Raw genomic sequence first — 24311 nt, 5'->3', positions numbered from 1 at the left:
GTCCCTGCAAGCCCAAGAATGAGAAAATAAGAACCTGAGGCAGCAAATGGAAAGAAGTAGTCAAAATGCTGGCAATCGCTCTGACAGGGTCCGCACTGAAGGGAAGCTCTGACAGGAGTGACGACGAACGAGATTGTGAGGGGATTTGAATGTGCAGCAACAGCTGATCGTCAGCAGTGGCGTTAAATCTCGCGAGGTCGGCGAGTAACGGTGAGTAGAGACAGTGACGCAGCAAGGAAATAAAAGAATATAATTGACAAAATGGAGGAAAAGACCAGAAAATATAAGGTAAATGATAAATACAAAGAAATTTATATCTTAAAAGAGAATTCGGTAGACAAATGAAACATATACAGTAACAGGAGAAATAAAAAAGGGGAATAGATAGGCATTATGTGTATACACAATTCATGTGTATATATATATATATATATATATATATATATATATATAGTGGTGATGAGACTCAACAACAAAAAATATATAATCTTAGTAATTATATATTGATCCCTAGTGAAGAGCAATTGTCAAAAAAGGGTCTAAAATTTGCCACCACTAATAACATGAATAAGTTTGAGACCTACATAGGTCTCAAAAAATTCATGCGCAACTTGTCACTAAAGAAATATTTCCTCAAAAATTGGATTAGCAGGAGAGAAAACAGTGATAATGACATTTTTAGACAAACAAACCTAAAAAAAAGTCCAAATTTAATCCACAAAATGAATATTCAGAGGCATTTTACGCATTTGAAAATATGGTGACAAAGGACTTACGGCAATTAAATACAAAACAAAATAAATATTCATACTCAAATTTGACAATAAAAGATAAAGCTGTTATAAAATCACTACAGATGAACAATGACATTATCATTAGACCCGCAGACAAAGGTAGCAGTATAGTTATCATGGAACAGGATAAATATCACCAGGAGGCACTTCGTTTGCTGGGGGATGAAAAAAACCCCTGAATGTAAAACAAAATGTAAAACTAGGAGGTGACCCCACAATAAAATACAGGAGAGACTTGGAATTACTTTTTGCAAAAGGCACTGCAGCAGGAATTTTGAATAAAAAGGAAAAAGAATATGTGACAGCAAACAACCCTATAATCCCTGTATTTTACCATATACCTAAAGTGCATACATACAGAAAAAAAAAACAGGCAGACCGATCGTGTCTGGTATTGGATGTTTAACAGCTAATCTGGCAAGATACGTTGACATGCACCTTCAGAATAGCGTGAAAAAATTACCGGCATATTTGAAGGATACTACCCACACCTTACAAATATTAAATGATATAGAATGGAAAGAAGGATACATTATAGGGACATTGGACATAACTTCCCTATATACGGTAATTCAACACGAGAAAGGGAGACTGGCAGCTGGACACTTTCTATATCATGCCCCCGAGCCAAACAGCATTCATAGGTGAATGCATAGCTTTTATTTTAAATCACAATTATTTTAAATATGATCATCAGTTTTATTTACAGAAGTGGGGAATGGCGATGGGGGCCAGATTTGTACCCATTTATTCAAATCTATATTTAGGCCATTTCGAAGAACAAACCATATACAAAGAGGGCAAATTGGGTGCAAATCTGGTCCTCTGGAAAAGATTTATTGATGACATCATTTTTATTTGGAAAGGGGGAGAATCCACTTTAGCACAATTTTTAACTAATATTAATAAAAATTAGTTTTACCTGGATTTTACCGCATCATTTAGTTTTACTGAAATTCACTTTCTGGACTTAAAGGTACAAATTAAAAGCATTTAAATCATTACCACTACATTTTATAAACCAACAGATAGTAACAGCTATATCCAACGTGACAGTTGTCACCTTCCTTTTTGGCTGGACAATATCCCTAGGAGCCAATTCCTGCGATTGAGGCGCAACTGCACAGAATTGGAGGATTACAAAAAAGAAGCTGAAATAATGTGCAATAAATTTGAAATGAAGGGCTATGATAAAGATAAATTAATCTCCACTAGTAAGGGAATACAGACTGTGGATAGGAGGAAATTGTTAGTCTGCCAAAAGGATAAGATAGAAATAACAACAATAGAACAAAAGGAAAGTGTACAAAACAACCTGCATATACCTATAATATCCACTTACTCGAAGTACAGTCAAAAATGGAAATACATCATACAGAGACATTGGGAAATATTGAGGATATAAAATATTGAGGATTTAAAATAAAGTAATAGGAGATCAGCTCCCAAAAAAAAATACTTTTTTGTTTTTAGAAAAGCACGAAACCTGGGGGGAACAGTAGCACCAACAGTGAAAGATAAAACAATAACTACAAAAAATCATACAGGACAAATAAATTTGAGACCACAACCTGGTTTCTACCCGTGCCGACAATGTAAAACATGCAAAAAGATAAAAGCAAAAAACCCCATTTTAAGCATACCAAAAGAAAAAAAAAATGACAATACAGAGGAAACTATAAAAATAAAAAATCATATACATTGCAAATCTAGTGTAATAATTAATGGGATCCAATGTCCTTGTAAAAAAATATATGGGGGTCGCACCAAGAGACTAATGCATAAACGTATGGGGGAACACCTATACAATATTGAAAGAGGATATGAGGGACATCCCTTACCAAAGCACTATAAGGACAAACATCAATCATCCATTGAAAATTCCATTGTTTTTGGCATAGAAAAGGTCACTCCAAATTGGAGGGGTGGTGACTACATTGGCCAGATGTCACGGGTAGAAGGAAAATGGATTTTCCAGTTAGACACAATTATCCCAAAAGGTTTGAATACAAATTTTGAACTTTTCAGCTTTTTGCAATAATTCCATAATCCATATAACAGAAGGAACTATTATATACTGTAAAATAATGCAATAACACCACTTACCGGCACTGTATATATAGAAGTCGAGGACAGGGGAAGTCCATCCCTGAGGAAGGAAGCCACCAGCTTCCGAAAAGCTTCGGAGGTATTCTCCTTTGTCCCTTACCATGCCCTATAGTGACGTCACTCAGACAGAGCCACGGAATTCCACACGCCAGCGGGAACTAGCAGGGTAGAGACGCCACCGGCTGGGGCCGTCTCCCCATAGTGCTACGTCCCCTCTACATATACCTGCATTTTACAACTATCATCGGAACCTTTTGGAATAAACTGACATCTGAAATCTCTACAGTATTCGGATCACAACACCAATTACTCCTTACCCGGAAACTTTTCGGATACATTCGAGACAGTGTATCCGCATACAGAGAAAGCCGTGCACCCAGGAGCTTCGGGACATTGCAAGATATAAAGACACACTTGCTACAAAGAAGATACGTGTGAGTAACAATTCTTGTACATTGTATACTCACAACCTTTGAAGTCTCATTAAGCGCTGGTTATAACATTCTGCAGTTCTTTATAAGCAAGGGAGATTGAACAAACCACCTCTTGTTTTATATCAGTGAGACATATAGGGAATCATACCAAACTTAGCAGCTAGTGAGCGACGGCCACATACCATGGAGAAGCGCCTAAGCATTTATTTTTTATTTTTTATACAATATATATATATATATATATATATATATATATATATATGGATTGTCATAACAACAATAATAAGTGAAAATCCTTTATTATAGATATATGTTATATAAAAAATCGGAGAAATAATGAAAACCAATAAAAATATGTTATAGAGCAATGAGGATAAAAATGTAGCAGTACTTATCTTGTGGCAGTAGCAGCAAAGAAGAGGAAGTATGTTATCTATTCTCTGCTTATATCACTTTGGTACTAGATGCTGATTGGCTACCCTGTATACCTTATTTGCATATTACCTGTATTACCTGTTTTTTTTTTTCCTGTATTACCTGTTTTTTCTTCTGTATACCTGTTATTAACCCTTGCTGCTAATGGCTAAGTAGTAAAGAAGAGTTAAGCATAATGTTTGTCTCTGTCCTGTAATAAAATTACATTTATTAACAATTACATTTTTTTTTGCAATGTTATAGCCCCCATAGGGGACTATAACATGCAGTACATTGATTGCAGACACTGATCAATGATATGCCCTTGCATTGCATTGACCAGTGTTATCGGCTCTCTACTGCTCCTGCCTGGATCTCAGAAATGGAGCAGTGAATCAGTTATGATCGGATAACAAGGAGGCAGGAAGGGACCCTCCTCTTGTCCGTACAGCTGATCGGGACACCACGGTTTCACCACGACTGATCAGCCCCACTGAGCTTCCAGGAAAGCTTTACTTTCACTTCAGACACGGCAATCAACTTTGACCGCCATGTCTGAAGGGTTAATACCGGGCATCACCAAGATCGGTGATACAAGGAATTAGCCGCAGGTCCCGGCCGTAGATAGCCACTGGGACGACCCGATATGATGTGGGGTCACTGCGTGACCCCGCGTTATATCGGGGGAACTGGTGCAGGATGTTAACTATACGTCCTGCGTCGTAAAAGAGTTAATACTAGACATCACCGAGATCGGTTATGTCAGGTATTAGCCACAGGTTCCGGGACAAACCCGCTATGATGCGGGGTCAGCTCATAACCCCTCATCATAGCAGGGTAGTGGGCGCAGGGCGGACAGGTACTCCCTGCATCCTTAAGAGGTTAAAACAGGACAAAGCAGTGCATAGAGGTATTAGAAGCATATTACACAGTATTATAACTTGGAATCATGGTCTCAAAGGCTAAAAAAAATAAATCCTGGAATACCCCCTTTAACAGCCGATGCACACTCATCAACTCCTTTTTAACCAATCTCTGTTAGGCACTGATTTTATAAGAGCCTGGTCCACATCTAGTAACATAATAACATAGTAACATAGTTAATAAGGTCAAAAAAAGACCAGAGTCCATCAAGTTCAACCTATAACTCTAATGAGTCCCTACTGAGTTGATATAGATCTAGAATCCATAACCTGTAATGTTATTATTCTCCAAAAATTCATCCAGACCCCTTTTAAATTATTTTACAGAGTTTACCATGACCACCTCCTCTGGCAGAGAGTTTCATAGTCTCACTGCTCTTACAGTAAAGAACCCCCGTCTGTGCTGATGTAGAAACCTTCTTTCCTCTAGACGTAAAGGATGCCCCCTTGTTATAGATACAGTCCTGTGTATAAATAGATAATGGGAGAGATCTCTGTACGGTCCCCTGATATATTTATAGATAGTTATTTGATCTCCCCTAAGCCTTCTCTTTTCTAAACTAAATAACCCTAGTTCCCTGATAATCTTTCTGGGTACTGTAGTCCTTCCATTCCCCGTATTACCCTGGCTGCCCATCTTTGAACCCTCTCCAGCTCCACTATAACTTTCTTGTACACTGGTGCCCAGTACTGTACACAGTATTCCATGTGTGGTCTGTAGTGATGTCGCAAACATAACATTTTCGGTTCGCGAATGGCGAATGCGAACTTCCTCAAATGTTCGCGAACCGCCATTGACTTCAATGGGCAGGCGAATTTTAAAACCTACACTGAAACTCCTTCTGGCGACAATAGTGATTTAAAAGTTGTTTCAAGGGGACTATTACCTGGACTGTGGCATGCTGGAAATTACATAGTTGATGCAGAGTCTGGTTTTAATCCATAAAGGGCATAAATCACCTATTATTCCTAAATTCTTTGGAATAACATGCTTTAGCCCCTTTAGGCATCACATAGTTAGATCCCCCCTTTAGGCAGCACATAAATTCCCCCATTTAGGCAGCACATATATTCCCCCATATTAGGCAGCACAGAGTTAGAGCCCCCCTTTAGGCAGCACATAGTGGGATTTGAACCCAAGGCCCCAGCACTGCAAGTCAACAGTGCTAAACTCTGAGCAACCATGCTACCCTTACCATAGATCTAATATGCACGGTTGCTAAAATGGACAGAGATGTCAGCAGAGAGTACCAGAAAAATTAGGCATGTACACATGGCTCAAAAATTTGGTATTGTTGCAGCCACAGCTGTAGCAGCGCCCAGAAAAATTGCGGCAGCATAAAAAGTGCAGCACCAGAGGCCAGAAAAATTATTTTCTAAATAACATTTTTCATCAAATAAAGAAACAGAGTTCTTCCTTCTCTGTATTTTACTTCTGAAAATTTAAGTTAAAAAATCACACGCAACAAGCGTTCCTTTGTGTAATGGTTAGTACTCTTCAAAATTCAACTCTTTAAAATTATCATAAAGTCCATAAGACTCTATAATGCAGGATGGGGAAAAACACAAAGAAATCCTTTTAAAAATAAAAGGGTCCCTTAACAGGCACGACAGCATGAAAGACCCCATTTGCACAAGGTTGGATGCCGAGCTACTCATGTCCCGTTCCTCGTCCTCAGTGATGTCAGGGAAGGTATCATCTTCTTCCCCCCAGCCACGTACAACACCACGGGAACCAGATAGGTGACAAGGAGCACCCTGGGATGCCTGTTGTGGTTGGTCTCCTCCTCCTCTTCAAAGCCACATTCCTCCTCTGACTCCTCTTCCTCACAATCCTCTTCCAGCATTGCCGCAGGTCCAGCAAGCGATGCTGATTAGGCTGTTTCTGGTGGTGATGGTGTCCACAACTCTTCCTCTTCATGCTCATCTACTGCCTGATCCAGCACTCTTCGCAGGGCATGCCCCAGGAAGAAAACAAACGGTATGATGTCACTGATGGTGCCTTAGGTGCGACTGACCAGGTTTGTCACCTCCTCAACAGGACGCATGAACCTACAGGCATTGCGCATGAGCCTCCAGTAACGTGGCAAAAAAATTCCCAGCTCCGCAGATGATGTCCTAGCACCCGGTCATACAAATATTCATTGACGGTTTTTTCTTGTTGGAGCAGGCGGTCGAACATTAGGAGTGTTGAATTCCAACGTGTCAGGCTGTCGCAAATCAAGCGCCTCTATGGCATGTTGTTTCGCCGCTGGATATCTGACAAGTACACCATGGCCGTGTAGGAACGCCTGAAATGGCCACACACCTTCCTGGACTACTTCAGAACATCCTGTAAGCCTGGGTACTTGAGCACAAAGCGCTGTACAATCAGATTACACACATGTGCCATGCCCGACACATGTGTCAACTTGCCCAACCTCAATGCCGCCAACAAATTTGTTCCGTTGTCACAAACCACCTTGCCGATCTCCAGTTGGTGCGGAGTCAGCCACTGGTCCACCTGTGCGTTCAGGGCCGTCAGGAGCGCTGGTGCATTGTGACTCTCCGCTTTGAGGCATGCCAACCCCAAGATGGCGTGACACTGCTTTATCCGGGATGTGGAATAGAACCTGGGGAGCTGGGGGGGGGGGGGTGCCGGTGATGTGGAACAAGACGCAGCAGTGGAAGAGGACTCGACCGAGGATGTTATGGAAGAGGATGAAGTAGGAGGAGGAGAGGAGGTGGCAGCAGGCCTGCCTGCAAGTCGTGGCGGTGTCACCAACTTCTCTGCAGAGCCACGCATTCCATGCTTGGCAGCCGTCACCAGGTTTACCAAATGTGCAGTGTAGGTGATATACCTGCCCTGACCATGCTTTGCAGACCAGGTATCAGTGGTCAGATGGATCCTTGCCCCTACACTGTGTGCCAGACATGCCATAATTTCCTTTTGCACAATGGAGTAAAGGTTGGGGATTGCCTTTTGTGCAAACAAATTTCGGCCGGGTACCTTCCACTGCGGTGTCCCAATGGCTACAATTTTTTTAAAGGCCTCAGACTCCACCAGCTTGTATGGTAAAAGCTGGCGGGCTAGCAGTTACGGCAAGCCAGCTGTCAGACGCCAGGCTAGGGGGTGACTTCGAGACATTGGCTTCTTGCGCTCAAACATCTCCTTGACAGACACCTGACTGTGGGCAGATGAGCAGGAACTGCTCAAGGCAAGAGACGGAGAGGCGGATGGTTGAGAGTGGGCAAGGAAGGTAGCAGTGGTTGACCTGGCTGAAGATGCTGGACCAGGAGGAGGATGGCGGCTTTGACTTTGTGTGCTGCTTGTACTGATGTGTTGATCCCATAGGCGTTTGTGATGTGACATCATGTGCCTTCGCAAAGCAGTTGTGTCTAGGTGGGTGTTGGACTTCCCACGACTCAGTTTCTTCTGGCACAGGTTGCAAATGGCCTCGCTGTTGTCAGAGGCAGACACACACAAAAAAAATGCCACACTGCTGAGCTCTGTGATGACGGCATTCTGGTGGTGGCAACAGCATGCGTTGATTGGCGTCCCGTCTGGCTGACCCCGGGTGCCGATGCATGCTGTCTGACTGTGCCACTAGCTCCTTGCGACGACCTCCCCCTGCTTCCAACTCGTATCCTCTTCCTCTCTGTCTCCCCATCTGAATTTTCCCCTCTTCTTCTCTTCTAGCGGGCACCCACGTGGCATCCACGGACACATTGTCATCATGAACACCTTCAACGCTATCTGACACCTCAAGAAAGGAAGCAGCAGCGGGTACAACATCATCATCACACCGTACATCCATGTGTGCAATGCTGCCTGACTGAGACATATCCCTGTTAACTACATCCTCTGGCAATAATGGTTGCGCATCACTCATGTCTTCAAACTGATGTGTAAATAACTCCTGACAGATCAAGTAAAGCTACTGTGGTGCTAGTGTTGGTGGGGTGGCAGGTGGGCAAGTGGTAGCATGAGAGGTGCCCAAAGCTAAGCTAGAGGAGGAGAAGGATGGTGAGTCAAGGTTCTGAGCGAAAGCTGTAGTAGATTGGGTGTCTTGTGATAGCCAGTCAACTAAGTCCTCAGAACTTTGGGGGTTCAGGGTACGTGGCCTCTGAACACTGGCCATTCTAGGGCCAAAGGGAATCCCAGCACCACGACAGCCCCTGCGGGGTAGCCTTCCTCTGCCTATCTTTTTTTGGTAAAATTTGCACAAGTGTCACACCAAATGTGATTTGCACTAGGGTGACACAATTTGTCCTGCAGGCAAAAATAAACTGGTAACTTTGATATGAACTGACAGTGACGACTGGTTTTATTTAACAGCCAAAAAAGGTATTTTTTTTTAATTTGCACAACTGTCACACCTTATGTGATTTGCATTAGGGTGACACAATTTGCGCTGCAGGCAAAAAAAACTGGCAACTGTGATGTGAACTGACAGTGACGACTGGTTTTATTTAACAGCCAAAACTGTTTTTTTATTTTTTTATTTGCACAACTATCACACCAAATGTGATTTGCACTAGTGTGACAATGAGCAAAAAAGCTTGCCAGTGGAGTTCCCCTTTTATGCAGTGGTCCCCAACCAGGGTGCCTCCAGCTGTGGCAAAACACATGGACTGATATATTTCAGCCCTTTGAATACTGTAGTAGTTAGTTGCTTTAAAGAAAAAAAAGCTTGCCAATGGAGTTCCCCTTTTAAGCAGTGGTCCCCAACCAGGGTGCCTCCAACTGTTGCAAAACACATGGACTGAAATCTTTCAGCCCTTTGAATACTGTAGTAGTTAGTTGCTTGAAGGAACTTAAGTTTGATTCTGGAGTACCCCTTTTAACCAGCGGTTCCCTCCCAACCAGGGTGCCTCCAACTGTTGCAAGACACACGGACTGATATCTTTCAGCCCTTTGAATACTGTAGTAGTTAGTTGCTTGAAGGAACTTAAGTTTGATTCTGGAGTACCCCTTTTAACCAGCGGTTCCCTCCGAACCAGGGTGCCTCCAGCTGTTGCAAGACACACGGACTGATATCTTTCAGCCCTAAAAAGGTCTTTTTTGGGTTCTGTCCTTAAAGCATATGTTACACTAGTGCTTTAGAAGTAATCTGGACCCTGAATACACCACCTAGCAGCAACCTAGCTATCGCTTTCCCTATACAGCATGAGCAGCTTCCATAACCCTCCACTTTCTAAGCCTGCAGCATGCTGAATGAGGGTAAAATGGCGTCCGTGCAAGAGGGAGGAGGGTCTGAAAGGGAGGGACTGCTGCTGATTGGCTGTAATGTGTCGGCTGACTCTGACTCACAGGGTCAAAGTTTACTGCAATGTTAAAGTATAGGGGGCGGATCGAACTTCACATATGTTCGCCCGGCGATGCGAACGCGAACATGCTAAATTCGCCGGGAACTATTCGCCGGCGAACAATTTGCGACATCCAGTGGCATACCAAGGGGGGGTTGGGGGGCAGCCCGCCCCGGGTGCCACTCTCAAGGGGGTGCCAGGGGCGGACTGACCCGCTGCCGCTGCTGAGGTCCGGGACACTCGTCCCAGATCCCCAGCAGTAAGCGGTACATTCTCCTGTATGCGCGATACACGCACATACAGGAGAAGAAGTCCCCTCTGTCTGAGCTGCATCTGAAGCTACACAGAGGAGACGTGACCTCCGCCCCCACGCAGCACGCAGTACAGGCGCCGGTGACGTCACTCATCGGCGCCTGTACTGTGGAGGGGAGAAGACGCGGCCCTGCAGCTGAGCAGATCGCTGCGTGGGATATCAGGTGAGCATCCTTTTTTATTTTAATTTTTTGCTCTACATTTACCTATGGGAAAGGAGGGGGGGAGTGGGAGAGGGGGGTTAATCTACATATACCTAGAGGGAGGGGGGTGCTCGGCATTTACCTATAGGGAAGGGGGGGGGAGGGGGGGCTGCTCTGCATTTATCTATAGGAAAGGGGGAGAGGGGGGGTGCTCTGCATTTACCTATAGGGAAGGGGGGGGAGAGGGAGGGGGGTGCTCTGCATTTACCTATAGGGAAGGGGGGGAGAGGGAGGGGGGTACTCTGCATTTACCTAAAGGTAAGGGGGGAGAGGGGGTGGTGCTCTGCATTTACCTATAGGGAATGGGGGAGAGGGAGGGGGGGTGCTCTGCATTTACCTATAGGGAAGGGGGGGAAGAGGGAGGGGGGTGCTCTGCATTTACCTATAGGGAAGGGGGGAGAGGGGGGTGCTCTGCATTTACCTATAGGGAAGGGGGGGAGAGGGGGGGTGCTCTGCATTTACCTATAGGGAAGGGGGAGAGAGGGGGGTGCTCTGCATTTACCTATAGGGAAGGGGGGGAGAGGGGGGTGCTATGCATATACCTAGGGCTGGGCGGTATGACCATATATGTGTATCACGGTATTTTTTCAACTTACGGTTGTTCCACGGTATGTAACGGTATTTCCCCCCCCCAAATCATGTGACCCGCCAGCGTTGTTCTGCTCCCCCCAATTAATGATCAGCCCAGCGGGGTACTACTCAGCGCCCGGCGGCCCCCAACAAAGAGGAGGAGGGCAGTGCTTGACATATGTGAGTAGTACCCAGCTGGGCTGATCATTAATTGGGGGGAGCAGAACAGTGCTGGCGGGTAACATAGGATTAGTTTCCCGATGTGGGGAAAGCGCTGTGCTAGGCTGATAATACATTCCCGAGGGGGAGGGGCCCAACCGGTATTGCGGTATGGGGGAAAATCCATATTGTGCAGCCCAAAAAATGTGGTATTCGGTATGAACCGGTATACCGCCCAGCCCTAGATATACCTATGGGAAAGAGGGGGGTGTAGGTCTGCATATACCTATGGGGAAGAGGGGGTGGGGGGTTGAGCTCTGCATATACCTATGGGAAAGAGGGGGGGGTGTAACTCTGCATATACCTATGGGAAAGAGGGGGGTGTAGCGTAGCTCTGCATATACCTATGGGAAAGAGAGGGGGGTGTAACTCTGCATATACCTATGGGAAATAGGGGGGGTGTAACTCTGCATATACCTATGGGAAAGAGGGGGTTACCTGGCTACCTACCTACCTGCCCTTTTACTGTGCAGGACACCAAGGAGGGCATTATTACAGTTTGTGGGCCTATAGATGGGAAGATTGTGTAGAGGAGGGGAGGGCACTGAAAATATGCAGAGTCTGACATGTTTTTCCTGCAGATGTTAAGAGATCCACATGGCGGTCTTATCCGGACGGAGAAGAAAAGGAAAGAGGACGCCGCTGATCAGAAAAGACGTAGTTGTGAGTCCCAAAATGTAACTGTAATCACTTATATGGTATAGACATCCTGTGTGCAGCTGATATTTACCGCCATATGGTCCTGTATATAATCACTTATATGGTATACAGATCCTGTGTACAGCTGAAATATACCGCCATATGGTTCTGTATATAATCACTTATATTGTATACAGATCCTTTATAGTATACTGGTCTGTATATAGTGGTTTTATACAGTATGGCAATATTATCCAGTTATTGTGTGGTGGCATATATTTACTTCTTGTATACCAGTATTATTGGTCATAGAAATTTACCTACGTTAAAGTGTTTCTTACATATATACATTTTAGTTTATTGTGTGTGGGATTTGGGTGGAATAGGAGTGTGGCAGAAGATTGACGAGCTGCAGGGGCCCTTGCTTTTTTTTTGGTCCGGGGGCCCCGAGTGTTGTCAGTCCGCTCCTGGGGGGAGGGGGTGTAATTAAGGGGGGGGGGTGCGTGTGTATGTGTGTGTGTGTGTGTTTGTGGGGGGGGTGCCAAACAAAGGGTCCGCCCCGGGTGCCAAATGCTCTAGGTACGCCCCTGGCGACATCTCTAGTGGTCTGACTAGTGATTTGTACAGTGCTAGAATTATTTCCTTGTTGTTAGCATCTATGCCCTTATTGATGCATCCCATGATTTTATTTGTCTTGGCAGCAGCTGCAGGACACTGGTCACTACAGCTAAATTTACTATTAACTAAGACTCCCAAGTACTTTTCCACGTCAGTCATCCCAAGTTTTCTCCCATTTAATACATAATCCCAGCCCGGATTTTTCCTCCCCATGTGCATTACCTTACATATATCAGTGTTGAACCTCATCTGCCACTTCCCAGCCCAAACCTCCAACCTATCCAGATCCATTTGTAACAGTGCACTGTCCTCTATAGTGTTTACCACTTTACAAAGTTTAGTATCATCTGCAAAGTTTGCTACTTTACTATTCAACCCCTCTACAAGGTCATTAATAAATATATTAAATAGAACAGGACCCAAGATTGACCCCTGTGGTACCTCTCTAGTAACAGTCACCCAATCAGAATTAGTACCATTAATAACCACCCTCTGTTTCCTATCACTGAGCCAGTTACTTATCCACTTATACACAATTTCCCCCAGTCCAATCCTTATCATTTTATGCACCAACCTTTTATGTGGCACCGTAGCCAATATTTGGAAAAATCCATATATATGACATCCAGCGATTGCCCCTTGTCCAGTTTGGAGATCACCTCCTCATAAAAGCTGATCAGGTTAGTTTGACAGGACTGATCCCTCATAAAGCCGTGCTGATATGGAGTCATACATTTATTTTTATCAAGATACTCCAAAATAGCATCTCTTAGAAAACCCTTAAACAATTTACTGTACATACAACGGAGGTTAAACTAACAGGCCTACAATTCCCGGGGTAACCTTTTGACCCCTTTTTAAGTAAAAGTTTAAAAAAAAGTTAAAAAAAAGGTAATAAAGATCATTTAACCCCTTCCCAAATAAAAGTTTCAATAACCCCACTTTTTAAATTTAAAAAACAAAACAGTGTACAATGACACCCTGACCTACGATGGTCCCGACATACGATCATTTCAACATACGATGGCCTCTCAGAGGCTATCGCATGTTGAAGGCAGAATCAACAAATGATGCTTTTGTATGTGGGGGCCATCGCATAAACGGCTATCCGGCGGCGCAGACTGCTTCAACTGCCACCAATAGCCGTTTACAGTGCCCCCTGTCACTTACCTGTCCTCGGGGCTCCAGCGCAACCTCTTCGGGATCCCCTGCATCGTCGGCGCTCTCCATCATCATCATCACGTCGCTGCGCACGCCGTCCTGTCATCCAATAGGTGCGGCATACATAGCGACGTGATGGCGGCGACGGAGAGCGAGGATGCCGGGGAAGCAGAGGCCTTGCCGGATCCTCGACACCTCGGGGATGCGGCGACGGCGATGGAAGGCGACATCCAGGGCAGCGGTGTCGAGCGGTGACGATCCAGAGCGGCAGGGACACGTGAGTATAACCTCCAATACCAGTGGTCTTCAACTTGTGGACCTACAGATGTTGCAAAACTACAACTCCCAGCATGCCCGGACAGCCGTTGGCTGTCCGGGCATGCTGGGTATTGTAGTTTAGCAACATCTGGAATTCCGCAGGTTGTAGACCACTGTCCTACACTTTACATTGCACGGATCCCTCAACATACGATGGTTTCAACAAACGATGGTCCATTTGGAACGGATTACCATCGTATGTTGAGGGGTCACTGTAAATAAAAATAAAAATTAACATATGTGATATCGCTGTGTGTGGAAATGTAAATGTCCAAATTATAAAAATATATAATTAATTAAACCGCACGGTCAATGGCATACACGAAAAAAATTCCAAATTTCAAAATAGCGTCTTTTTGGTCACTTTTGACATCATGAAAAATTGAAAAAAATACCGCCCCGTACGCAGAAAAATAAAAAAGTTATAGGGGTCAGAAGATGACAATTTTTAACTTTTTAAAGGGGTTATCCAGGAAAAAACTTTTTTTTTATATATATATATCAACTGGTTCCAGAAAGTTAAACAGATTTGTAAATTACTTCTATTAAAAAATCTCAATCCTTTCAGTACTTATGAGCTTCTGAAGTTAAGGTTGTACTTTTCTGTCTAAGTCCTCTCTGATGACACCTTTCTCGGGAAACGCCCAGTTTAGAAGCAAATCCCCATAGCAAACCTCTTCTAAACTGGGCGTTTCCCGAGACAGGTGTCATCAGAGAGCACTTAGACAGAAAAGAACAACCTTAACTTCAGAAGCTCATAAGTACATTAGGATTAAGATTTTTTAATAGAAGTAATTAACAAATCTGTTTAACTTTCTAGAGCCAGTTGATATATATAAAAAAGTTTTTGCCTGGAATACCCCTTTAAATTTTTAAATGTATAAATTTTCCTGCATGTAGTTATGATTTTTTCCATAAGTACGACAAAATCAAACCTACATAAGTAGGGTATCATTTTAATCGTAGGGACCTGCAGAATAAATAGAAGGTGTCATTTTTTACCGAGAAATGTACTGCGTAGAAATGGAAGCCCCCAAAATTTACAAAAGGGCATTTTTTCTTTAATTTTGTCAAATAATGATTTGTTTTTCCATTTTGCCATAGACTTTTGGGTAAAATGGCTGTTGTCATTACAAAGTAGAATTGGTGATGCAAAAAATAAGCCATCATATGGAATTTTTAGGTGCAAGATTGAAAGGGTTATGATTTTTAAAAGGTAAGGAGGAAAAAACTAAAACAAAAAAAAACTCCGTCCCCACGGGGTTAACCCCTTAAGGACGCAGGACGTAAATGTACGTCCTGGTGAGGTGGTACTTAACGCACCAGGACGTACATTTACGTCCTAAGCATAACCGCGGGCATCGGAGCGATGCCCGTGTCATGCGCGGCTGATCCCGGCTGCTAATCGCAGCCAGGGACCCGCCGGCAATGGCCGACGCCCGCGATCTCGCGGGCGTCCGCCATTAACCCCTCAGGTGCCGGGATCAATACAGATCCCGGCATCTGCGGGAGTTCGCGATTAAAATGAACGATCGGATCGCCCGCAGCGCTGCTGCGGGGATCCGATCATTCATAACGCCGCACGGAGGTCCCCTCACCTTCCTCCGTGCGGCTCCCGGCGTCTCCTGCTCTGGTCTGTGATCGAGCAGACCAGAGCAGGAGATGACCGATAATACTGATCTGTTCTATGTCCTATACATAGAACAGATCAGTATTAGCAATCATGGTATTGCTATGAATAGTCCCCTATGGGGACTATTCAAGTGTAAAAAAAAATGTAAAAAAATGTAAAAGTAAAAGTTAAAAAAAAGTGAAAAATTCCCTCCCCCAATAAAAAAGTAAAACGTCCGTTTTTTCCTATTTTACCCCCAAAAAGCGTAAAAAACATTTTTTATAGACATATTTGGTATCGCCGCGTGCGTAAATGTCCGAACTATTAAAATAAAATGTTAATGATCCCGTACGGTGAACGGCGTGAACGAAAAAAAATTTAAAAAGTCCAAAATTCCTACTTTTTTAATACATTTTATTAAAAAAAAAATTATAAAAAATGTATTAAAAGTTTTTTATATACAAATGTGGTATCAAAAAAAAGTACAGATCATGGCGCATAAAATGAGCCCCCATACCGCCGCTTATACTGAAAAATAAAAAAGTTATAGGTCATCAAAATAAAGGGATTATAAACGTACTAATTTGGTTAAAAAGTTTGTGATTTTTTTAAAGCGCAACAATAATATAAAAGTATATAATAATGGGTATCATTTTAATCGTATTGACCCTCAGAATAAAGAACACATGTCATTTTTACCAGAAATTGTACGGCGTGAAAACAAAACCTTCCAAAATTAGCAAAATTGCGTTTTTCGTTTTAATTTCCCCACAAAAATAGTGTTTTTTGGTTGCGCCATACATTTTATGATATAATGAGTGATGTCATTACAAAGGACAACTGGTCACGCAAAAAATAAGCCCTCATACTAGTCTGTGGATGAAAATATAAAAGAGTTATGATTTTTAGAAGGCGAGGAGGAAAAAATGAAAACGTAAAAATTAAATTGTCTGAGTCCTTAAGGCCAAAATGGGCTGAGTCCTTAAGGGGTTAAAGGGCAAACACTTTCATTTTTAACCTTTTTGCTATTTATATAGTTAAAAAAAAAACATTTTGGCATTCAGTCTTTCTGTCTCAATTTTTGCTCCTTTTATCTGTTTTTTACATATTTTACATTTTTCTCTATAGCTTTTTAGTGCTTCTTCACTGTCATCCTGTTTTAGTAGTTTAAAGTTTTAGTAGTTTAAAGTTTAATGCTTTATTTTTGTCATTTATTGCCCCCTTAACATTTTTATTCATCCATATTGGTTTTCTTTTATTTCTGACCCTTTTATTTCCATAATGTACCTCTTACAGTGAGAATTTAAAATATTTTTTAAAGTCTCCCATTTAGTGTCAGTATTCTTGTTTTTGAGGACATTATCCCAATTTTTAATGTTAAGGGCTTCTCTGAGTTGATCAAAATTTGCCTTCCTAAAGTTCAATGTTTTTGTGGCCCCTCGAGAGATTCCCTTATTGAAGAACAAGAAGTCATAATGTATTATATTATGATCATTATTTCCTAGGTGTCCTTCTACTTGCACAATAGTTGCTCTATCAGGTCTATGTTGGTTTAAATAAAGTCTAGTAGGGAGCCCCCTCTGGCCGGGCGCTGCACCATTTGGGACAGATAATTGTCTTTAGCTGTAGTCAGAAACTTGTTTCCTTTATGAGATTAACAGGTTTCAGTCTCCCAGTTTATATCAGGATAGTTAAAGTCCCCCATTATTATCACATCATTCTGATTTGCTGCCTTGTTTATTTGCCTCAGTAATTGATCTTCTGGCTCTTCCATTATGTTTGGTGGCTTATAACAAACCCCTATCAGCATTTTTTTTATTTTCATCTCCATATATTTCTACCCATAATGACACCACATTATCGTTTCCCTACCATGTATCCTCCCGGAGTGCGGCCTTCAGACTCGATTTCACATAAAGACAAACTCCCCCCCCTTTCCATTTTGTCCGATACCTCATGAATAGATTTTAACCCTGTATGTTGACCGCCCAGTTATCGTCCAACCAAGTCTCTGTTATACCCACTATGTCATAATTCTCCTAAGACATCAACCACTCCAGTTCCTCTGTTTTATTGGTCAGACTTCTGGCATTAGTCAACATGCAATTTAAAGGTGTATGTTTTTTCGTCCTAAGAAGCCTATCCCTATTAACTATTCTAACTATTCCCTCTGCTCCACCCTCAGATACATTAATAAGTCCCCTCTCTCTAACTACACTATCTTCCCCCTCTACATTGTAGGTTCCCTCCCCCCCCCCCCAGTCCCTAGTTTAAACACTCCTCCACCCTTCTAGCCATCTTCTCCCCAAGCAAAGGTGCACCCTCCCCATTGAGGTGCAGCCCATCCCTATGGTAGAGCCGGTATCCGACAGTGAAGTCGACCCAGTTCTCCATGTACCCAAGCCCCTCCTTCCTACACAAGCTTTTGAGCCACTTGTTTACCTCCCTAATCTCCCGCTGCCTCTCTGGTGTGGCTCGTTGTACCGGTAATATTTCAGAAAATATTACCTTGGAGGTCCTTGCCTTAAGCTTGTGGCCTAAGTCCCTGAAATCATTTTTAAGCACACTCCACCTACCTCTTACTTTGTCATTGGTGCTAATATGTACCATGACTGCTGAGTCCTCTCCAGCCCCACACAGCAACCTGTCAACCCGATCCGCAATGTGCCTAACTCGTGCACCAGGAAGACAACACACCGTTCGGCGATCCCGGTCTTTGTGGCAGACCGCCCTGTCTGTCCCCCTAATAATTGAGTCCCCCACTACCAGTACCTGTCTCGCCTGCCCTGGACTAGCCTCCCTGACACTTTTCCCTCTACCCCGTTTTCTAACTGTAACCCAGCTAGCTGCCGTCCCACTATCCTCCCCCTCCTCTACTCCAGAGAGTACTTGCTCAGTGAGCAGGAGACTCCTCAGCAAGTTGTCAATGCATCTCAGTGTTGCCAATTGCTCCTCTAGATCCAGTATCTGGGCTTTCAAATGAACAACTCGCACACATCTCACGCAACAATATGCACCCTCAAACTGCTGTTCAAGGATTGCATACTTTGTGCAAGATGCACACTGGACTGCCTTTTCCAACATGGAGGCCATACTAGATTTGGGGATTGCAAAAATTGACAGTTAAAAAACAATCAAATATTTCAATTAAACTCCCTTAATTTTAAGTCCCGTTCACTTTTATACTTACACTCACTTGTATACATCACACTCTTGTATACAGACACACAATCATTAGCTCAAACAATTGCTTAGTATACTTGCTTTCATATTTACCACGTCTCTCTTCCTTTGCCTGGAAGTGAATGCAAAAGTGTCTGCTAGTATCTGAGCAATATTGTGTTTTCCACAAGCGAAGGTGTACATTGTTTCCTATTCAGCTTATCTGTACCTGACCTGTGCCTGCTATTCTGATCCTGCCTCTTCTTGAACCTTCTGTACCTCATCGACGCTCCTGTGATTAACCTGGATTGTCAACCACACCTTTGAAACTTATCTTACCTGCTGTCCTCTGGCTGTATTTGAGTCCACATAGCTCTGCTGCACTACCTCAACTCAGTAGCATCAGCCTGGCACTCCTGCCTGTTTCTCTGATGCAGAGGAGCAGCCTATAGACATTATGTTGGGCATCTAGGCAAACACTAGATCTGTTGTTAACATGCAGAGAGTGCGTAACCCATTATTTAATTGCAATTTGACATTATTCATTTACCTATTATCCAAAGCAGGTAAATTTGAGAACATCCATCTCATGTTTTTCTACTATTGCTCTACGTATCACAGGAAACACATAATTTGGGATATTTAAATGTTGGAAAATGTTTTCATAGTAATAAGGCAATGATGATGCAAGTTGAAATTGAAACACGTCTCTCTTTGATCTGCTTGTTTGTGTAATACTAAGAGCTTTTGAAATCCAATTTAAACACATGCTCTCTGTCCTGTCATTACAGAGGTACCATGATGAGGAGGACATTCATTCTCAACAGCTAAAGTCAGTAAGATTAACAACCTTCATAATCATGCACATCTAATATTATTTTCAAACTTTTTTTTACACCTTATACAAGTTAAATACTTTACATAACAGATATTGACAACTACCAATGCATTAAGAAAATGTGAAAATTGTTTATATATAGAGATGAGTGAACTTTTGAAAAATTCTATTCGGCTGATTTGCTGAATTTAAAAAAAAATAGATTTGATCCGAATAAATTCAAGGCAAATCGATGTAATAAACTGTTCCAGCTAATCCCAACTCTCTGCAGGAAATATGAATAATAGGTATTGTGATAAGGTAAAAGGCATAGTGGTGGATGGGCGATAAGTGTCACCAAGGCTCCAGGCTTTGATGAAGTATGAGCCGGTATTATTCAGTGTCTATGCTGCGATGCAGTCTGACACTGTTGCCGTAGTATGGCTGGAAGGCCAATCCGGGACAGCTCTTACTGGGAATTACCAAGTGCAGGTTGGGGGTCATTCCCCACAATCCAGGCCACCTTTTGTTGGCCTTAAAGGCAACCTGTTTCACCAGCTGAGGGGGATTTGCTAGTTGCAGCTCACATTGCCAGAGAGAGTTGAATGTGGAGTTCTTCCCTGTGTTTGCTCCAAGGTTTGAAGCTGGTGAACAATCTGCCTGGAAGCCTGGAAAAGACTTGCTTGATGCTGCATGGCATGGTATGAGGTGTGAACAAACACCTAACGAAAACAGGTGGACTTTTTCCTTTGTTCTGCATTTAAAGACTGTTTGCTGTGTGACAAGTGTGAATAAAACACTGAACTTTGATTTGGAAAATCCTGCTTCCTTGCCTCTATACTGCAACCGCACCTATTTGCAAGAGCGAGTCATCACATTTGGTGGAGGATACGGGCAACACAGTGAGGTCAGCAATTGTGTTGCAGCACGCTGTTGCTAAGAGCCAAGCCTGGGATAACCCGTTGGAATTGTTGCTAGGGGCAACGATCCTGTCGACAAGTGTTCCAGTGACCGGAGTGTTCCCAAAATGGAGGCTGTTATAAAAGGACTCATGGAGGCCAACAAGCACCAGAAGGAAACCAACCAGCTGTTACTGCAGCATGTAATGGTGCTACAAGCGGCAGTGATGACCCATAACGCCCGTAATGCCCGGAAAACTGTACAGTTGGTGATCCCCAAGATGACCCCATCGGATGATGTCGAGACCTACCTGGCGGTCTTCGAGAAAGTGGCCACGAGGGAGAAGTTACCCCGAGAACAGTGGGCTGAGGTCATCGCTCCGCTCCTGTCATCTGGACCCCAGCAGGCCTACTTCCACTTACCCGACGACCAGGCTGTTGACTACGAGGTTGTCAAAGGTGAGATCTTGGCAAGACTGGGGGTAAATGCGATTTCCGGGCCCAGAGGGTTCATCAGTAGGAATAGAACCCGGGAGAGCCCTGCCCGTAGTGTGCCATCAGAGCGGGTGTTTAGTGCACTGGGGGCCATAGTCAGCCCAAGGAGAACTCGTCTGTCCATGACAAATGTTGAGAGACTGACCTTTGTGAACATGAATCAGGCATGGATCAGCCAGGATTTCCACCCACCAATGCCTGATACATCAGAGTAGATTGACCATGGTGCCACTTCAACACTTCACAAGTATGGATAGTGCAAAACAGATTTAAGGCGCTGCTCCCCAGTTACAAACATTCCTCTGCATCAAACCTTTTTTCACCCACCTTTGTCACCGTGTACTGGTATTGCCACCCACGACACCACTCTGTCACTGGGTCACTTTCAGGACTCCTGATGCTGCTGCTGCCACCTCCAGGCTGTCTCATTCTGCCACCATACGTTCTCATACTGCTGCCACCAACAGGCTGTGTCATTCAGCTACCATATGGTCTCCTCATGCTGCTGCCACCTCCAGGCTGTCTCATTCAGCTACCATATGTTCTCCTCATGCTGCCGCAAACTCTAGGCTGTCATTCAGCCACCATATGGTCTCCTCATGCTGCCGCAAACTCCAGGCTGTGTCATTCAGGCACTATATGGTCTCCTCATGCTTCTGCATACTGAAGGCTGTCTCATTCAGCCACCTTATGGTCTCCTCATGCTGCTGCCACTTCCAGGCTGTCTCATTCAGCCACCTTATGGTCTCCTCAGGTTGCTGCCACTTCCAGGCTGTGTCATTCAGCCACTATATGGTCTCCACATGCTGCTTGTACATTACTAAAACATTTTTAAGGTAGCACTAGCTACCGTAAATCTTCAATTTAAATTTGAAAATGCATATTTTTATCTTAGGGATTGTGAGGCCCTATGGTCTCCTCATGCTGCTGCCAACTCCAGGCTGTGTCGTTCAGCCACTATATGGTCTCCTCTTGCTGCCGCCAATTCCAGGCTGTGTCACTCTGCCAGATTATGGTCTCCTCATGCTGCTGCCAAATCTAGGCTCCGTCATTGTGCCGTCATGTGACATGTGACTTCTTGTTGGATTTGGTCTTTTGTAACCACACATTTTATTATTAAATCTTAAATTTAAATAAATCGATAGAGCGATAACAATAAGCCATAACTGATTAAATGAAACATTCACACTTTTACAGTTGGGGGCGCTGAGAGGCAGGGTCTGGAACAGGTTGTATCTCGCCTGGTGGAGGATTGCCAGCTCAATGCTCACCAGAATGGGTACTCAACATTTTTTTTTATAAATTTAAATAAAATTAAATAAAAATTACATACAAATCCTCTTTATTCTCTTCAGTTTTGATGCCATATGGTCTCCCTGCTGCTACATCCAGATGCTCTGCGGCAGTGATTCTAATAGTGAGGCCTGCAATCTGCATGTCATACTGAATAACAGTATTATTTCACAAACACAGCACACTCCCTTTGTGTGATAGGAAAAGGCAAAGTGTTCTACACCCCTATTGAGACTATATGGTCTCCTCATGCATCCGCCACCTCCACGCTGTGTCATTCAGCCACTATAGGGTCTCCTCATACTGATGCCACCTCCAGACTCATTGTGCCACTCTGTGGTGCATCTGATCTGCATGTCATACTGAATAACAGTATTATTTCGCTAACCCAGCACACACCCTGTGCGTGTTACAGCAAGGCAAAGTGTTCTACACCCCTATTGAGGCTCTCTGTAGGCCAGAAATAGTTTTTAATTACGATTCACCACACACAAATATGGACCGAACCAAATTTTTCAAAAATTCGCTCATCTCTAATGACCATATTCAGACTCCCAACAGGCATGTACTAAATAATCATACTTCACTCCGTGGGATTTTTCATTGGAAAACCAATATGTATACTAAGGATGTATATTGCTCTTCCAATGAAAAATCCCACGGAGTGATGCATGATTATTTAGTAAATGTCTGTTGGGAGTATGAATATGGTAAATGTGTAAGAGGCTATAAATAGTATATGTAAGAGGCTATAAATAATATGTCCCGATGTCATCATTTTAATAGCCAGAATGTACTATATGAAAATATGAATACAAAAATATGCATTAAAAGATACATAGTATGCATACTACCTTAAATGGTTCATGAAATACAATTTATTCTGAATTTTTGCCACTTGTTTGGATAATCAAGTTGGTGACGCATTAAATTTGAACTGTGTACTGGATATTCATAAAGCAGTGGAAGTGATAATACTGATATAATGGTATCAGCTTGTGGAAGCGCAAGGAAGCGTGAAACAGTGCTGTCCTGATACCCCCGTCCTCCCCATACCTGCCTGCTGTCTGTATGTATAAGCACCGCTTCAAGCAATAAAGGACCCCCGGATGGTGAGTGCTGGCTACTGTCTTTTCTTGTTGTGCATTCAACTTATTCTTACCTTTGGAGCATTGTGCGCTACCGGAATCAGGGGAGGTGCAAGGAGTCTGTTGACTATTTTATCCAGGGATACTGCTGGGACTACTAGTGGTGGAGTTGCTGGTGTACGCTTGTCTCAAACTCGAACTCGAAAGGATAATACTGTTTGGAGTGCACTACTTGCTTGGACAATTGCAGTGGGTGATTACATACCGCATTGAATGTGAACTATGCACTAGATGTCTATAAAGCAGTGGAAGCGAATATATAAAAATTGTTTGGATATATTTGCACAATAGACTATTTTACACTAATGTTGTTGCTACAACTGAGGTATAATAGGCTCTATAAGAATAATATACTGGAGCCGATGATAACAAGGATGATTCTGGATATTATTGCATATAATTATGAGGAAGCTGCAATAGATTATCGGGACTTTTATATATTTTTTTGTAATTTTGTATCTTGAACTCCCACACATGCAGAAATAATCTAAGGTGCAGTAACATGTAGTAATGACGTATGCTGCTGTGCAATTTGTGCAATAATTGTCAAGTTTACAGTAAGTGGAATTATAGTGCAAAATAAGGGGACCCAGCAGCGCTCAAGAGCACTGGTGGCGGTCAGAGTGTATCTAAATTTAGATTTTCTATTTAAGTATTTTTAAAAAGGACTTGTAAAAGTGAAGTTTTATTGAAGGTTCCTGGTACATTTTTGTTTTTTGTATATATATATGTATATTTATATATATATATATATATATATATATATATATATATATATTTGAAGGATAAAACCGCAGTACACAAAGGTGTTGGTGCAAAAAGTGATTTATTCCATCTTCAGCAAAAATATCATGTGCAACGTTTCGGTAGTCTCACACCACC

The sequence above is a fragment of the Hyla sarda genome, chromosome 7 (genome assembly GCF_029499605.1).
Source record: "Hyla sarda isolate aHylSar1 chromosome 7, aHylSar1.hap1, whole genome shotgun sequence".
Classification (NCBI taxonomy): domain Eukaryota; kingdom Metazoa; phylum Chordata; class Amphibia; order Anura; family Hylidae; genus Hyla; species Hyla sarda.
This window is presented reverse-complemented; position numbering follows the sequence as displayed.